Here is a 14,709-nt window from a genome sequence, read left to right as displayed (position 1 = left end):
GCACGTAGAATGGGAAGTACACGAGCATCGGAAGATCCAGGCGGGGTTGGCGCGTAGAATGGGAAGAATGAGATGGCGGGTGGTCCTGCACTTGCGATGGGATGCAGGCCGATGGTGGTCTTGTGCGCTGGATGGCGACGAGGCGTGGATTGCGTTTGGGGCACAGAGGATATGGGCGAGGCATCCACGGCGCATGGGAAAAACGATTGGGCAATGGGTGGTCTTGCGCGTTGTCAGCAATGGGGTTCCTGCGTGCTGGATTGCTGTGAGGCGTGGATAGCGGCGAGGGGGTGTGTTTCCTTCTGTGGCAGTGACGGGATTTTTTCTTCCATGGCTGAGGCATTAATCGGTGATGGGATTGCGGCGAGGACCATGCAGATGCAGGGGTAGAGGGGAGAGGGCGCGCACGAGGAAGAAGGGAGACACTAACATGTGGGTCATATGCGCCGTGAGAAGGCAGAACCGTGCACCACGGTCTACGTTAGGTTCTTATAGAGTAATAATATATATATAGGCCTATTAGCTCAGTTGATTAGAGTGTCGTACTAATAACACGAAGGTCGTAGGTTCGAGACCTGCATGGACCAATTATTTTTAGTTTTTAAACTCCTTTTTTCTTTCTTTTTGCAGTCTTAGTCCAAGAACGATGATCAAAAGGAGACCGGTCGCTAATAATAAAAACATGAGAAATATCTTATTAGAATAGAAGACATGTTCGAAATCCTAACATATATGGCAAGATAGTAGCAGACGAGGAAGAATACAACTATAAAGATGAGTTCGAACCCAAGGTTACATGAAGATGAATCAGATTTAGGAAATGAATAACATAAAGAAGATCAAGACCCACATGATGATGCTTAAGTGACATTTTGTGAGGATGCTCTCACTCTCAATGGTGCTACTGGTGGTGGAGAAAACATAGAAGTTGTAAACGACCCTGATGAGTGCGAAGGTGGATATTGAGTAGTTGGACTTGGGAGTTGGCCTATTAGCTCAGTTGGTTAGAGCGTCGTGCTAATAACGAGAAGGTCGCAGGTTCGAGACCTGCATGGGCCAATTATTTTTAGCTTTTAAACATCTTTTTTCTTTCTTTTTGCAGTCTTAGTCCAAGAACGATGATCAAAAGGAGACCGATCGCTAATAATAAAAACATGAGAAATATCTTATTAGAATAGAAGACATGTACGAAATCCTAACATATATGGCAAGATAGTAGTAGATGAGGAAGAATACAACTGTAAAGATGAGTTCGAACCCAAGGTTACATGAAGATGAATCAGATTTAGGAAATGAATAACATAAAGAAGATCAAGACCCACATGATGATGCTTACGTGACATTTTGTGAGGATGCTCTCACTCCCAATGGTGCTACTGGTGGTGGAGAAAACATAGAAGCTGTAAACGAACCTGATGATGCGAAGGTGGATATTGAGTAGTTGGACTTGGGAGTTGGCCTATTAGCTCAGTTGGTTAGAGCGTCGTGCTAATAACGCGAAGGTCGCAGGTTCGAGACCTGCATGGGCCAATTATTTTTAGTTTTTAAACTTCTTTTTTCTTTCTTTTTGCAGTCTTAGTCCAAGAACGATGATCAAAAGGAGACCGATCGCTAATAATAAAAACATGAGAAATATCTTATTAGAATAGAAGACATGTTCGAAATCCTAACATATATGGCAAGATAGTAGCAGATGAGGAAGAATACAATTGTAAAGATGAGTTCGAACCCAAGGTTACATGAAGATGAATCAGATTTAGGAAATGAATAACATACAGAAGATCAAGACCCACATGATGATGCTTACGTGACATTTTGTGAGGATGCTCTCACTCCCAATGGTGCTACTGGTGGTGGAGAAAACATAGAAGCTGTAAACGACCCGGATGAGTGCGAAGGTGGATTTTGAGTAGTTGGACTTGGTGAAAGGGAAATGTGCCCTTGGGCCATTTCTAAGTATTTTGGTGATTGAGTGCCAACACAAGTGCTTAAATGTGAATTCATGATTATGGATGGACAAAGTGCAAAACAAGAGCAAAGGTATGTTTCTAAGTCTTAGTACATTGGTTTTGTGTACTAATATACTTGTCTAAGTATTAGAAATGGAAAGAAGAAGAAAAGAGAAGAGTTGGCTGTGTACAGCCAAAAGGCTGTTTCGGTCTAGGGCACCGGACTGTCCGGTGGTGCACCGGACAGTGTCCGGTGCGCCAGGCTGCCTCGAGCGAAGTGGCCGCCCTCGGGAATTCGCCGACGGCGTACGGCTAAAATTCACCGGACTGTCCGGTGTGCACCGGACTGTCCGGTGAGCCATCGGTCGGCTGGGCCAACGGTCGGCCGCGGAATCCGCTCGCGACACGTGGCCGAGCCAACGGTCGGAAGGGGGCACCGGACTGTCCGGTGTGCACCGGACTGTCCGGTGCGCCAACGGCTCTCTAGCAGCCAACGGTCGGCTGCGCCGTTTAAGGAAAGAAATCGGGCACCGGACAGTGTCCGGTGTGCACCGGACTGTCCGGTGCACCCGACGACAGAAGGCAAGAAAGGCCTTCCAGATTTGCTCTCAACGGCTCCTAGCTGCCTTGGAGCTATAAAAGGGACCCCTAGGCGCATGGAGGAGAACACCAAGCAACCTTAGAGCATTCTTGATCATCCACACTCAGTCTTTGCGCATTCGTTTGTCATTCTCAGTGATTCGAGCTCCGTTCTAGTGAGAACTTTGAGATAGTCTTTTGAGCTCGATTCTTGGCCGTGTGTGTGCGCATTTTGCTGTGGATTTGTGTGTGTTGCTTCCCTCCCTTACTCCGTGTTTCTTTGTGAACTTCAAGTGTAAGGGCGAGAGACTCCAAGTTGTGGAGATTCCTCGCAAACGGGATATTGAAAGGCAAAGCAAAACACCGTGGTATTCAAGTTGGTCTTTGGACCGCTTGAGAGGGGTTGATTGCAACCCTCGTCCGTTGGGACGCCACAACGTGGAGTAGGCAAGCATTGGTCTTGGCCGAACCACGGGATAAACCACTGTGTCATCTCTGTGTTTGATCTCTTGTAGTATTGTGTTTTGTTGAGACTCCTCTCTAGCCACTTGGCGATTATTGTGCTAACACTTAACAAGTTTTTGTGGCTATAAGTTTAAGTTTCACAAGATCACCTATTCACCCCCCCCCTCTAGGTGCTCTCAATTGGTATCAGAGTCGTTCTCTTCAAGAAAGGGACTAACCGCCCGAAAAGATGGATCCTAAGGGGAAGGGAATCGTGATCAACGACAAGGAAAAGGAGTCCTTCGTCAACGAGCCAAATGATGACAAGCCCACCGACTCAGGTTCGGGCCACAAAAGAAAGGACGGGAGGAAGAAGAAGACAAGGCGCATCAAGGAAATTGTCTACTACGACAGCGACGAATCTTCCTCCTCCCAAAAGGACGACGACGACTACGATAGACGAAAGATGGTTAACTCAAACTTTTCTTTCGATTATTCGCGCATCTCGCATAGTTCAAATGCTCAATTGCTCCCCATTCTACTTGGCAAGCCCCCTCACTTTGATGGAGAGGATTACGGATTTTGGAGTCACAAAATGCGTACTCACCTGTTTTCTCTCCATCCAAGCATTTGGGAGATTGTGGAAAGTGGAATGAAATTTGATAGCTCAGATAGCCCTGTGTTTATTAATGAACAGATTCATAAAAATGCACAAGCTACTACTGTGTTGCTAGCTTCTTTGTGCAGGGACGAGTATCACAAGGTGAGCGGCTTGGACAATGCCAAGCAGATCTGGGACACCCTCAAGATCTCTCATGAGGGAAACGACGTCACCTTGCTCACCAAAATGGAGTTGGTAGAGGGCGAGCTTGGACGGTTCGCGATGATAAGGGGCGAGGAGCCGACACAAACATACAACCGGCTCAAGACCCTTATCAACAAAATAAGGAGCTACGGGAGCACGCGATGGACGGACCACGACGTCGTCCGCCTAATGCTAAGGTCATTTACCGTTCTTGATCCTCATTTGGTGAACAATATTTGTGAAAATCCCAGGTACACCAAGATGTCGCCCGAAGAAGTTCTTGGGAAATTCGTTAGCGGGCGAATGATGATCAAGGAGGCGAGGTACGTGGACGACGCCTTGAATGGTCCGATCAACGAGCCGCAACCCCTTTCTCTCAAGGCAACACGAAGCAAGGAGGCGCTACCTAGCAAGGTGGCACAGTTTGAGGCGGCCGGACTTAATGATGAAGAGATGGCTCTCATCATCAAAAGATTCAAGACGGTGCTTAAAGGTCGCAAGGGACAACCAAGCAAGACCAAAGCCAAGGGGAAGCGCTCATGCTTCAAATGCGGTAAGCTTGGTCATTTCATTGCTAACTGTCCCGATAATGAAAGTGACCAGGAAAAGGGGAACAAAAGGGAGAAGAAGAAGCATTACAAGAAGGCCAAGGGCGAGGCACATATCGGAAAGGAGTGGGATTCGGATTGCTCCTCCTCCGACTCCGACAATGAAGGACTCGCCGCCACAGCCTTCAACAAGGCATCCCTCTTCCCCAACGAGCGTCACACTTGCCTCATGGCAAGAGAGAAGAAAGTAAGCACTCATACTAGTACTTACGCTTCTTCAAGTGAGGATGAGTCTAGTGATGATGATGAGATAGATTACTCATGCTTATTCAAGGGATTAGATAGAACCAAGGTAGACAAGATTAATGAATTAATTGATGCCTTGAATGATAGGAATATACTTTTAGAAAAGCAAGAGGATTTGTTGTATGAAGAGCATGATAAATTTGTAGAAGCTCAGAAATCTCTTGCTCTAGAAATTAAGAGGAATGAAATGCTCTCTAGTGAATTATCTTCTTGTCATGAAACTATTGCTAAGTTAAAAAGTTTTAATGATGATTTAAATGCTAAACTAGAAGTAGCTAGTAAATCTAATTCTTGTGTAGAAATTGTTGAAACTTGTAATAGGTGTAAAGATTTTAACATTGATGCTTGTAGTGATCATTTAGTTTCAATTTCCAAATTAAATGATGAATTAGCTAGTCTTAATGCCCAACTTAAGACTAGCAAGAATGAATTTGACAAGCTAAAATTTGCAAGGGATGCCTACACGATTGGTAGACACCCCTCAATTAAGGATGGACTTGGCTACAAGAGGGAAGCCAAGAACTTGACAAGCCATAAGGCTCCCATCTCCGTCAAGGAAAAAGGGAAGGCCCCTATGGCTAGTAGTGTGCAAAAGAACCATGCCTTTATGTACCATGATAGAAGACAACCTAGAAATGCTTATAGGAGTTGTAATGCATATAATGTCTTTGATTCTCATGCCATGTTTGCTTCTAGTTCTTCTTATATGCATGATAGAAATGTTGGTAGGAGAAATGTTATTCATAATATTCCTAGGAAAGTAAATGAACCTTCTACAATTTATTGTGCTTTAAATGCTTCCTTTGCTATTTGTAGAAAGGATAGGAAAATAGTTGCTAGGAAGTTAGGGGCAAAATGCAAGGGAGACAAAACTTGCATTTGGGTCCCTAAGGATATCTGCACTAACCTTGTAGGACCCAACATGAGTTGGGTACCTAAGACCCAAGCCTAAATTTGCCTTGCAGGTTTATGCATCCGGGGGTTCAAGCTGGATTATCGACAGCGGATGCACAAACCATATGACGGGGGAGAAGAAGATGTTCACCTCCTATGTCAAGAATAAAGATTCCCAAGATTCAATTATATTCGGTGATGGGAATCAAGGCAAGGTAAAAGGGTTAGGTAAAATTGCAATTTCTAATGAGCACTCTATCTCTAATGTGTTTTTAGTTGAGTCTCTTGGCTACAATTTGCTATCTGTTAGCCAACTATGCAATATGGGATATAATTGTCTTTTTACAAATGTAGATGTGTCTGTCTTTAGAAGAAGTGATGGTTCACTAGCATTTAAGGGTGTATTAGACGGCAAACTTTATTTAGTTGATTTTGCAAAAGAGGAGGCCGGTCTAGATGCATGCTTAATTGCTAAGACTGGCATGGGCTGGCTGTGGCATCGCCGCTTAGCACATGTGGGGATGAAGAACCTCCACAAGCTTCTAAAGGGAGAACACGTGATAGGTCTAACTAATGTACATTTCGAAAAAGATAGACCTTGTGCAGCTTGTCAAGCAGGTAAACAAGTGGGAGGAGCGCATCACAGCAAGAATGTGATGACCACTTCAAGACCCCTGGAGTTACTACATATGGATCTCTTCGGACCCGTCGCCTATCTCAGCATAGGAGGAAGTAAGTATGGTCTAGTTATTGTTGATGACTTTTCTCGCTTCACTTGGGTGTTCTTTTTGCAGGATAAGTCTGAAACCCAAGGGATCCTCAAGCGCTTCCTCAGGAGAGCTCAAAATGAGTTTGAGCTCAAGGTGAAGAAGATAAGGAGCGACAACGGGTCCGAATTCAAGAACCTTCAAGTGGAGGAGTTCCTTGAGAAAGAAGGGATCAAGCACGAGTTCTCCGCTCCCTACACACCACAACAAAATGGTGTGGTAGAGAGGAAGAACAGGACGCTCATCGATATGGCGAGGACGATGCTAGGGGAGTTCAAGACCCCCGAGTGCTTTTGGTCGGAAGCCGTAAACACGGCTTGCCACGCCATCAACAGGGTCTACCTTCATCGCCTCCTTAAGAAGACGTCGTATGAGCTTCTAACCGGTAACAAACCCAATGTATCTTACGTTCGTGTATTTGGGAGCAAATGCTACATTCTAGTGAAGAAGGGTAGAAATTCTAAGTTTGCTCCCAAAGCTGTAGAAGGGTTTTTGTTACGTTATGACTCAAATACAAAAGCGTATAGAGTCTTCAACAAATCATCGGGTTTGGTTGAAGTCTCTAGCGACGTTGTATTTGATGAGACTAATGGCTCTCCAAGAGAGCAAGTTGTTGATTGTGATGATGTAGATGAAGAAGATGTTCCGACGGCCGCTATACGAACCATGGAGATTGGAGAAGTACGGCCACAGGAACAAGATGAACGAGATCAACCTTCTTCCTCAACAACGGTGCATCCCCCAACTCAAGACGATGAACAGGTTCATCAACAAGAGGCGTGTGATCAAGGGGGAGCACAAGATGATCATGTGATGGAGGAAGAAGCGCAACCGGCACCTCCAACCCAAGTTCGAGCGATGATTCAAAGAGATCATCCCGTCGATCAAATTCTGGGTGACATAAGCAAGGGAGTAACTACTCGATCTCGATTAGTTAATTTTTGTGAGCATTACTCTTTTGTCTCTTCTATTGAGCCTTTCAGGGTAGAGGAGGCCTTGCTAGATCCGGACTGGGTGTTGGCCATGCAGGAGGAACTCAACAACTTCAAGCGCAATGAAGTTTGGACACTGGTGCCTCGTCCCAAGCAAAATGTTGTGGGAACCAAGTGGGTGTTCCGCAACAAACAAGACGAGCACGGGGTGGTGACGAGGAACAAGGCTCGACTTGTGGCAAAAGGTTATGCCCAAGTCGCAGGTTTGGACTTTGAGGAGACTTTTGCTCCTGTGGCTAGGCTAGAATCAATTCGTATCTTGCTAGCATATGCCGCTCACCATTCTTTCAGGTTGTACCAAATGGATGTGAAGAGCGTGTTCCTCAACGGGCCGATCAAGGAGGAGGTGTACGTAGAGCAACCCCCTGGCTTCGAGGATGAACGGTACCCCGACCACGTGTGTAAGCTCTCTAAGGCGCTCTATGGACTTAAGCAAGCCCCAAGAGCATGGTATGAATGCCTTAGAGACTTTTTAATTGCCAATGCTTTCAAGGTTGGGAAAGCCTATCCAACTCTTTTTACTAAGACATGTGATGGTGATTTGTTTGTGTGCCAAATTTATGTCGATGACATAATATTTGGTTCCACTAACCAAAAGTCTTGTGAAGAGTTTAGCAGGGTGATGACGCAGAAATTCGAGATGTCGATGATGGGCGAGTTGAACTACTTCCTTGGGTTCCAAGTGAAGCAACTCAAGGACGGCACCTTCATCTCCCAAACAAAGTACACGCAAGACTTGCTGAAGCGGTTTGGGATGAAGGACGCCAAGCCCGCAAAGACTCCGATGGGGACCGACGGACACACCGACCTCAACAAAGGAGGTAAGTCCGTTGATCAAAAAGCATACCGGTCAATGATAGGGTCTTTACTTTATTTATGTGCTAGTAGACCGGATATTATGCTTAGCGTATGCATGTGTGCTAGATTTTAATCCGATCCTAAGGAATGTCACTTAGTGGCGGTGAAGCGAATTCTTAGATATTTGGTTGCTACGCCTTGCTTCGGGCTCTGGTATCCAAAAGGGTCTACCTTTGACTTGGTTGGATACTCAGACTCCGACTATGCTGGATGTAAGGTCGATAGGAAGAGTACATCGGGGACGTGCCAATTCTTAGGAAGGTCCCTGGTGTCGTGGAACTCTAAGAAACAAACTTCCGTTGCCCTATCCACCGCTGAGGCCGAGTATGTTGCCGCAGGACAGTGTTGCGCGCAACTACTTTGGATGAGGCAAACCCTCCGGGACTTTGGCTATAATCTGAGCAAAGTCCCACTCCTATGTGATAATGAGAGTGCTATCCGCATGGCGGAAAATCCTGTTGAACACAGCCGCACAAAGCACATAGACATCCGGCATCACTTTTTGAGAGACCACCAGCAAAAGGGAGATATCGAAGTGTTTCATGTTAGCACCGAGAACCAGCTAGCCGATATCTTTACCAAGCCTCTAGATGAGAAGACCTTTTGCAGGCTGCGTAGTGAGCTAAATGTCTTAGATTCGCGGAACTTGGATTGAATTGTAGCATACATGTGTTTATGCCTTTGATCATGTTCATTCTGCATTTTGTTGCTTATTGTGGTGCTCAAGTTGCACAAACACTCCCTGGACCTCACAAGTCCTGTTTGCAAGTGATGCACATATTTAGGGGGAGCTGTGCTACAACTTGACCCTTTGAGACTAACCATGTACTTGAGTTCGGTTGTTTTAGTCTCCAAGGAGAATTGAAAGGGAAAAGGTGGACTTGGACCATGCAAGACTTCCACTGCACTCCGATGAAAAGAGTAACTCTTCCAAGTTCATCTTTATACTCTTATTGCCTATTTGCTCTTAGTTGAAGATTTTGGTGAGGCAATGGGGTTAAAGGGGCCAAGATTGATCCCGTTTTGGTGCTTGATGCCAAAGGGGGAGAAAATAAAGGCCAAAGTGATAAATGGATCAGCTACCACTTGAGAAATTTTGAAAATAGTAGAATAGAGCTTTTGGTTTGTCAAAACTCTTGCATTATCTCTTTTGTCAAAAGTTGGCCTCTTGTGGGGAGAAGTGTTGATTATGGGAAATAGGGGGAGTTTTTGAAATCTTTGATCAATCTCTTTTGGAATGACTCTCTTTATGCTTCAACATGTGTGTTTGACTTAGAGATAGAGATTTGAGTTTGATTTTCAAAAACAAACCAAGTGGTGGCAAGGGATGATCCATATATGCCAAAATTGAATCAAAATAAATTTGAGTTTTATTTGAAGTGATTTTGCACTTGTTCTAGTTGCTTTATGTTGTGTTGGCATAAATCACCAAAAAGGGGGAGATTGAAAGGGAAATGTGCCCTTGGGCCATTTCTAAGTATTTTGGTGATTGAGTGCCAACACAAGTGCTTAAATGTGAATTCATGATTATGGATGGACAAAGTGCAAAACAAGAGCAAAGGTATGTTTCTAAGTCTTAGTACATTGGTTTTGTGTACTAATATACTTGTCTAAGTATTAGAAACAGAAAGAAGAAGAAAAGAGAAGAGTTGGCTGTGTACAGCCAAAAGGTTGTTTCGGTCTGGGGCACCGGACAGTGTCCGGTGCGCCAGGCTGCCTCGAGCGAAGTGGCCGCCCTCGGGAATTCGCCGACGGCGTACGGCTAAAATTCACCGGACTGTCCGGTGTGCACCGGACTGTCCGGTGAGCCATCGGTCGGCTGGGCCAACGGTCAGCCGCGGAATCCGCTCGCGACACGTGGCCGAGCCAACGGTCGGAAGGGGGCACCGGACTGTCCGGTGCGCCAACGGCTCTCTGGCAGCCAACGGTCGGCTGCGCCGTTTATGGAAAGAAATCGGGCACCGGACAGTGTCCGGTGTGCACCGGACTGTCCGGTGCACCCGACGACAGAAGGCAAGAAAGGCCTTCCAGATTTGCTCTCAACGGCTCCTAGCTGCCTTGGGGCTATAAAAGGGACCCCTAGGCGCATGAAGGAGAACACCAAGTACCTTAGAGCATTCTTGATCATCCACACTCGGTCTTTGCGCATTCGTTTGTCATTCTCAGTGATTCGAGCTCCGTTCTAGTGAGAACTTTGAGATAGTCTTTTGAGCTCGATTCTTGGCCGTGTGTGTGCGCATTTTGCTGTGGATTTGTGTGTGTTGCTTCCCTCCCTTACTCCGTGTTTCTTTGTGAACTTCAAGTGTAAGGGCGAGAGACTCCAAGTTGTGGAGATTCCTCGCAAACGGGATATTGAAAGGCAAAGCAAAACACCGTGGTATTCAAGTTGGTCTTTGGACCGCTTGAGAGGGGTTGATTGCGACCCTCGTCCGTTGGGACGCCACAACGTGGAGTAGGCAAGCATTGGTCTTGGCCGAACCACGGGATAAACCACTGTGTCATCTCTGTGTTTGATCTCTTGTGGTATTGTGTTTTGTTGAGACTCCTCTCTAGCCACTTGGCGATTATTGTGCTAACACTTAACAAGTTTTTGTGGCTATAAGTTTAAGTTTCACAAGATCACCTATTCACCCCCCTCTAGGTGCTCTCACTTGGGAGTTGGCTTATTAGCTCAGTTGGTTAGAGCGTCGTGCTAATAACGCGAAGGTCGTAGGTTCGAGACATGCATGGGCTAATTATTTCTAGTTTTTAAACTTCTTTTTTCTTTCTTTTTGCAGTCTTAGTCCAAGAACGATGATCAAAAGGAGACCGATCGCTAATAATAAAAACATGAGAAATATCTTATTAGAATAGAATACATGTTCGAAATCCTAACATATATGGCAAGATAGTAGCAGACGAGGAAGAATACAACTATAAAGATGAGTTCGAACCCAAGGTTACATGAAGATGAATCAGATTTAGGAAATGAATAACATAAAGAAGATCAAGACCCACGTGATGATGCTTACGTGACATTTTGTGAGGATGCTCTCACTCCCAATGGTGCTACTGGTGGTGGAGAAAACATAGAAGTTGTAAACGACCCTGATGAGTGTGAAGGTGGATATTGAGTAGTTGGACTTGGGAGGTGGCCTATTAGCTCAGTTGGTTAGAGCGTCGTGCTAATAACGCGAAGGTCGCAGGTTCGAGACCTGCATGGGCTAATTATTTCTAGTTCTTAAACTTTTTTTTCTTTCTTTTTGCAGTCTTAGTCCAAGAACGATGATCAAAAGGAGACCGATAGCTAATAATAAAAACATGAGAAATATCTTATTAGAATAGAAGACATGTTCGAAATCCTAACATATATGGCAAGATAGTAGCAGACGAGGAAGAATACAACTATAAAGATGAGTTCGAACCCAAGGTTACATGAACATGAATCAGATTTAGGAAATGAATAACATAAAGAAGATCAAGACCCACGTGATGATACTTACGTGACATTTTGTGAGGATGATCTCACTCCCAATGGTGCTACTGGTGGTGGAGAAAACATAGAAGCTGTAAACGACCCTGATGAGTGCGAAGGTGGATATTGAGTAGTTGGATCGGGAGTTGGCCTATTAGCTCAGTTGGTTAGAGCGTCGTGCTAATAACGCGAAGGTCGCAGGTTCGAGACCTGCATGGGCTAATTATTTCTAGTTTTTAAACTTCTTTTTTCTTTCTTTTTGCAGTCTTAGTCCAAGAACGATGATCAAAAGGAGACCGATCGCTAATAATTAAAACATGAGAAATATCTTATTAGAATAGAAGACATGTTCGAAATCCTAACATATATGGCAAGATAGTAGCAGACGAGGAAGAATACAACTATAAAGATAAGTTCGAACCCAAGGTTACATGAAGACGAATCAGATTTAGGAAATGAATAACATAAAGAAGATCAAGACCCACGTGATGATGCTTACGTGACATTTTGTGAGGATGCTCTCACTCCCAATGGTGCTACTAGTGGTGGAGAAAACATAGAAACTATAAACGACCCTAATGAGTGCGAAGGTGTATATTGAGTAGTTGGACTTGGGAGTTGGCCTATTAGCTCAGTTGGTTAGAGCGTCGTGCTAATAACGCGAAGGTCGCAGGTTCGAGACTTGCATGGGCCAATTACTTTTAGCTTTTAAACTTCTTTTTCCTTTCTTTTTGCAGTCTTAGTCCAAGAACGATGATCAAAATGAGACCGATCGCTAATAATAAAAACATGAGAAAGATCTTATTAGAATAGAAGGCATGTTCGAAATCCTAACATATAGGGCAAGATGGTAGCAGATGAGGAAGAATACAACTATAAAATAAGTTCAAACCCAAGGTTACATGAAGATGAATCAGATTTAGGAAATGAATAACATAAAGAAGATCAAGACCCACGTGATGATGCTTACGTGACATTTTGTGAGGATGATCTCACTCCCAATGGTGCTACTGGTGGTGGAGAAAACATAGAAGCTGTAAACGACCCTGATGAGTGCGAAGGTGGATATTGAGTAGTTGGACTTGGGAGTTGGCCTATTATCTCAGTTGGTTAGAGCGTCGTGCTAATAACGCGAAGGTCGCACGTTCGAGACCTGCATGGGCTAATTATTTCTAGTTTTTAAACTTCTTTTTTCTTTCTTTTTGCAGTCTTAGTCCAAGAACGATGATCAAAAGGAGACCGATCGCTAATAATTAAAACCTGAGAAATATCTTATTAGAATAGAAGACATGTTCGAAATCCTAACATATATGGCAAGATAGTAGCAGACGAGGAAGAATACAACTATAAAGATGAGTTCGAACCCAAGGTTACATGAAGATGAATCAGATTTAGGAAATGAATAACATAAAGAAGTTCAAGACCCACGTGATGATGCTTACGTGACATTTTGTGAGGATGCTCTCACTCCCAATGGTGCTACTAGTGGTGGAGAAAACATAGAAGCTATAAACGACCCTGATGAGTGCGAAGGTGTATATTGAGTAGTTGGACTTGGGAGTTGGCCTATTAGCTCAGTTGGTTAGAGTGTCGTGCTAATAACGCGAAGGTCGTAGGTTCGAGACCTGCATGGGCCAATTATTTTTAGCTTTTAAACTTCTTTTTCCTTTCTTTTTGCAGTCTTAGTCCAAGAACAATGATCAAAATGAGACCGGTCGCTAATAATAAAAACATGAGAAAGATCTTATTAGAATAGAAGGCATGTTCGAAATCCTAACATATGGGGCAAGATGGTAGCAGATGAGGAAGAATACAACTGTAAAGATCAGTACGAACCCAAGGTTACATGAAGATGAATCAGATTTAGGAAATGAATAACATAAAGAAGATCAAGACCCACATGATGATGCTTACGTTACATTTTGTGAGGATGCTCTCACTCCCAATGGTGCTACCGGTGGTGGAGAAAACATAGAAGCTGTAAACGACCCTGATGAGTGCGAAGGTGGATATTGAGTAGTTGGACTTGGGAGTTGGCCTATTAGCTCAGTTGGTTAGAGCGTCGTGCTAATAACGCGAAGGTCCCACGTTCGAGACCTGCATGGGCTAATTATTTCTAGTTTTTAAACTTCTTTTTTCTTTCTTTTTGCAGTCTTAGTCCAAGAACGATGATCAAAAGGAGACCGATCGCTAATAATTAAAACCTGAGAATATCTTATTAGAATAGAAGACATGTTCGAAATCCTAACATATATGGCAAGATAGTAGCAGACGAGGAAGAATACAACTATAAAGATGAGTTCGAACCCAAGGTTACATGAAGATGAATCAGATTTAGGAAATGAATAACATAAAGAAGATCAAGACCCACGTGATGATGCTTACGTGACATTTTGTGAGGATGCTCTCACTCCCAATGGTGCTACCGGTGGTGGAGAAAACATAGAAGCTGTAAACGACCCTAATGAGTGCGAAGGTGGATATTGAGTAGTTGGGCTTGGGAGTTGGCCTATTAGCTCAGTTGGTTAGAGCGTCGTGCTAATAACGCGAAGGTCGCAGGTTCGTGACCAGCATGGGCCAATTATTTTTAGCTTGTAAACTTCTTTTTTCTTTCTTTTTGCAGTCTTAGTCCAAGAACGATGATCAAAAGGAGACCGATCGCTAATAATAAAAACATGAGAAAGATCTTATTAGAATAGAAGACATGTTCGAAATCCTAACATTTTTGGCAAGATAGTAGCAGATGAGGAAGAATACAACTGTAAAGATGAGTTCGAACCACAGGTTACATGAAGATGAATTAGATTTAGGAAATCAATAACATAAAGAAGATCAAGACCCACATGATGATGCTTACGTTACATTTTGTGAGGATGCTCTCACTGCCAATGGTGCTACCGGTGGTGGAGAAAACATAGAAGCTGTAAACGACCCTGATGAGTGCGAAGGTGGATATTGAGTAGTTGGACTTGGGAGTTGGCCTATTTCCTCAGTTGGTTAGAGCGTCGTGCTAATAACGCGAAGGTCGCAGGTTCGAGACCTGCATGGGCCAAGTATTTTTAGTTTTTAAACTTCTTTTTTCTTTCTTTTCACAGTCTTAGTCCAAGAACGAT

The 14,709-nt window shown here is 44.1% G+C and overlaps 5 non-coding genes across 5 annotated transcripts; all 5 read left to right on the top strand.

Annotated features, from left to right (window-relative positions):
• The first annotated feature begins 1,456 nt into the window (after nt 1–1,456).
• Nucleotides 1,457–1,530, top strand: TRNAI-AAU (transfer RNA isoleucine (anticodon AAU)). The gene has a single exon. It is a non-coding gene; the product is annotated as a tRNA-Ile (tRNA).
• A 9,744-nt stretch (nt 1,531–11,274) lies between these two features.
• Nucleotides 11,275–11,348, top strand: TRNAI-AAU (transfer RNA isoleucine (anticodon AAU)). The gene has a single exon. It is a non-coding gene; the product is annotated as a tRNA-Ile (tRNA).
• A 396-nt stretch (nt 11,349–11,744) lies between these two features.
• TRNAI-AAU (transfer RNA isoleucine (anticodon AAU)) lies at nt 11,745–11,818 on the top strand. Its single transcript has one exon. It is a non-coding gene; the product is annotated as a tRNA-Ile (tRNA).
• A 398-nt stretch (nt 11,819–12,216) lies between these two features.
• On the top strand, nt 12,217–12,290 carry TRNAI-AAU (transfer RNA isoleucine (anticodon AAU)). Its single transcript has one exon. It is a non-coding gene; the product is annotated as a tRNA-Ile (tRNA).
• Nucleotides 12,291–13,159: 869 nt separating this feature from the next.
• TRNAI-AAU (transfer RNA isoleucine (anticodon AAU)) lies at nt 13,160–13,233 on the top strand. Its single transcript has one exon. It is a non-coding gene; the product is annotated as a tRNA-Ile (tRNA).
• The last annotated feature ends 1,476 nt before the right edge of the window (nt 13,234–14,709 follow it).

The sequence above is a fragment of the Zea mays genome, chromosome 2 (assembly GCF_902167145.1).
Source record: "Zea mays cultivar B73 chromosome 2, Zm-B73-REFERENCE-NAM-5.0, whole genome shotgun sequence".
Lineage (NCBI taxonomy): Eukaryota > Viridiplantae > Streptophyta > Magnoliopsida > Poales > Poaceae > Zea > Zea mays.
The sequence above is the reverse complement of the archived record's forward strand: the minus strand, read 5'-3'. Positions and strand labels throughout refer to the sequence as shown.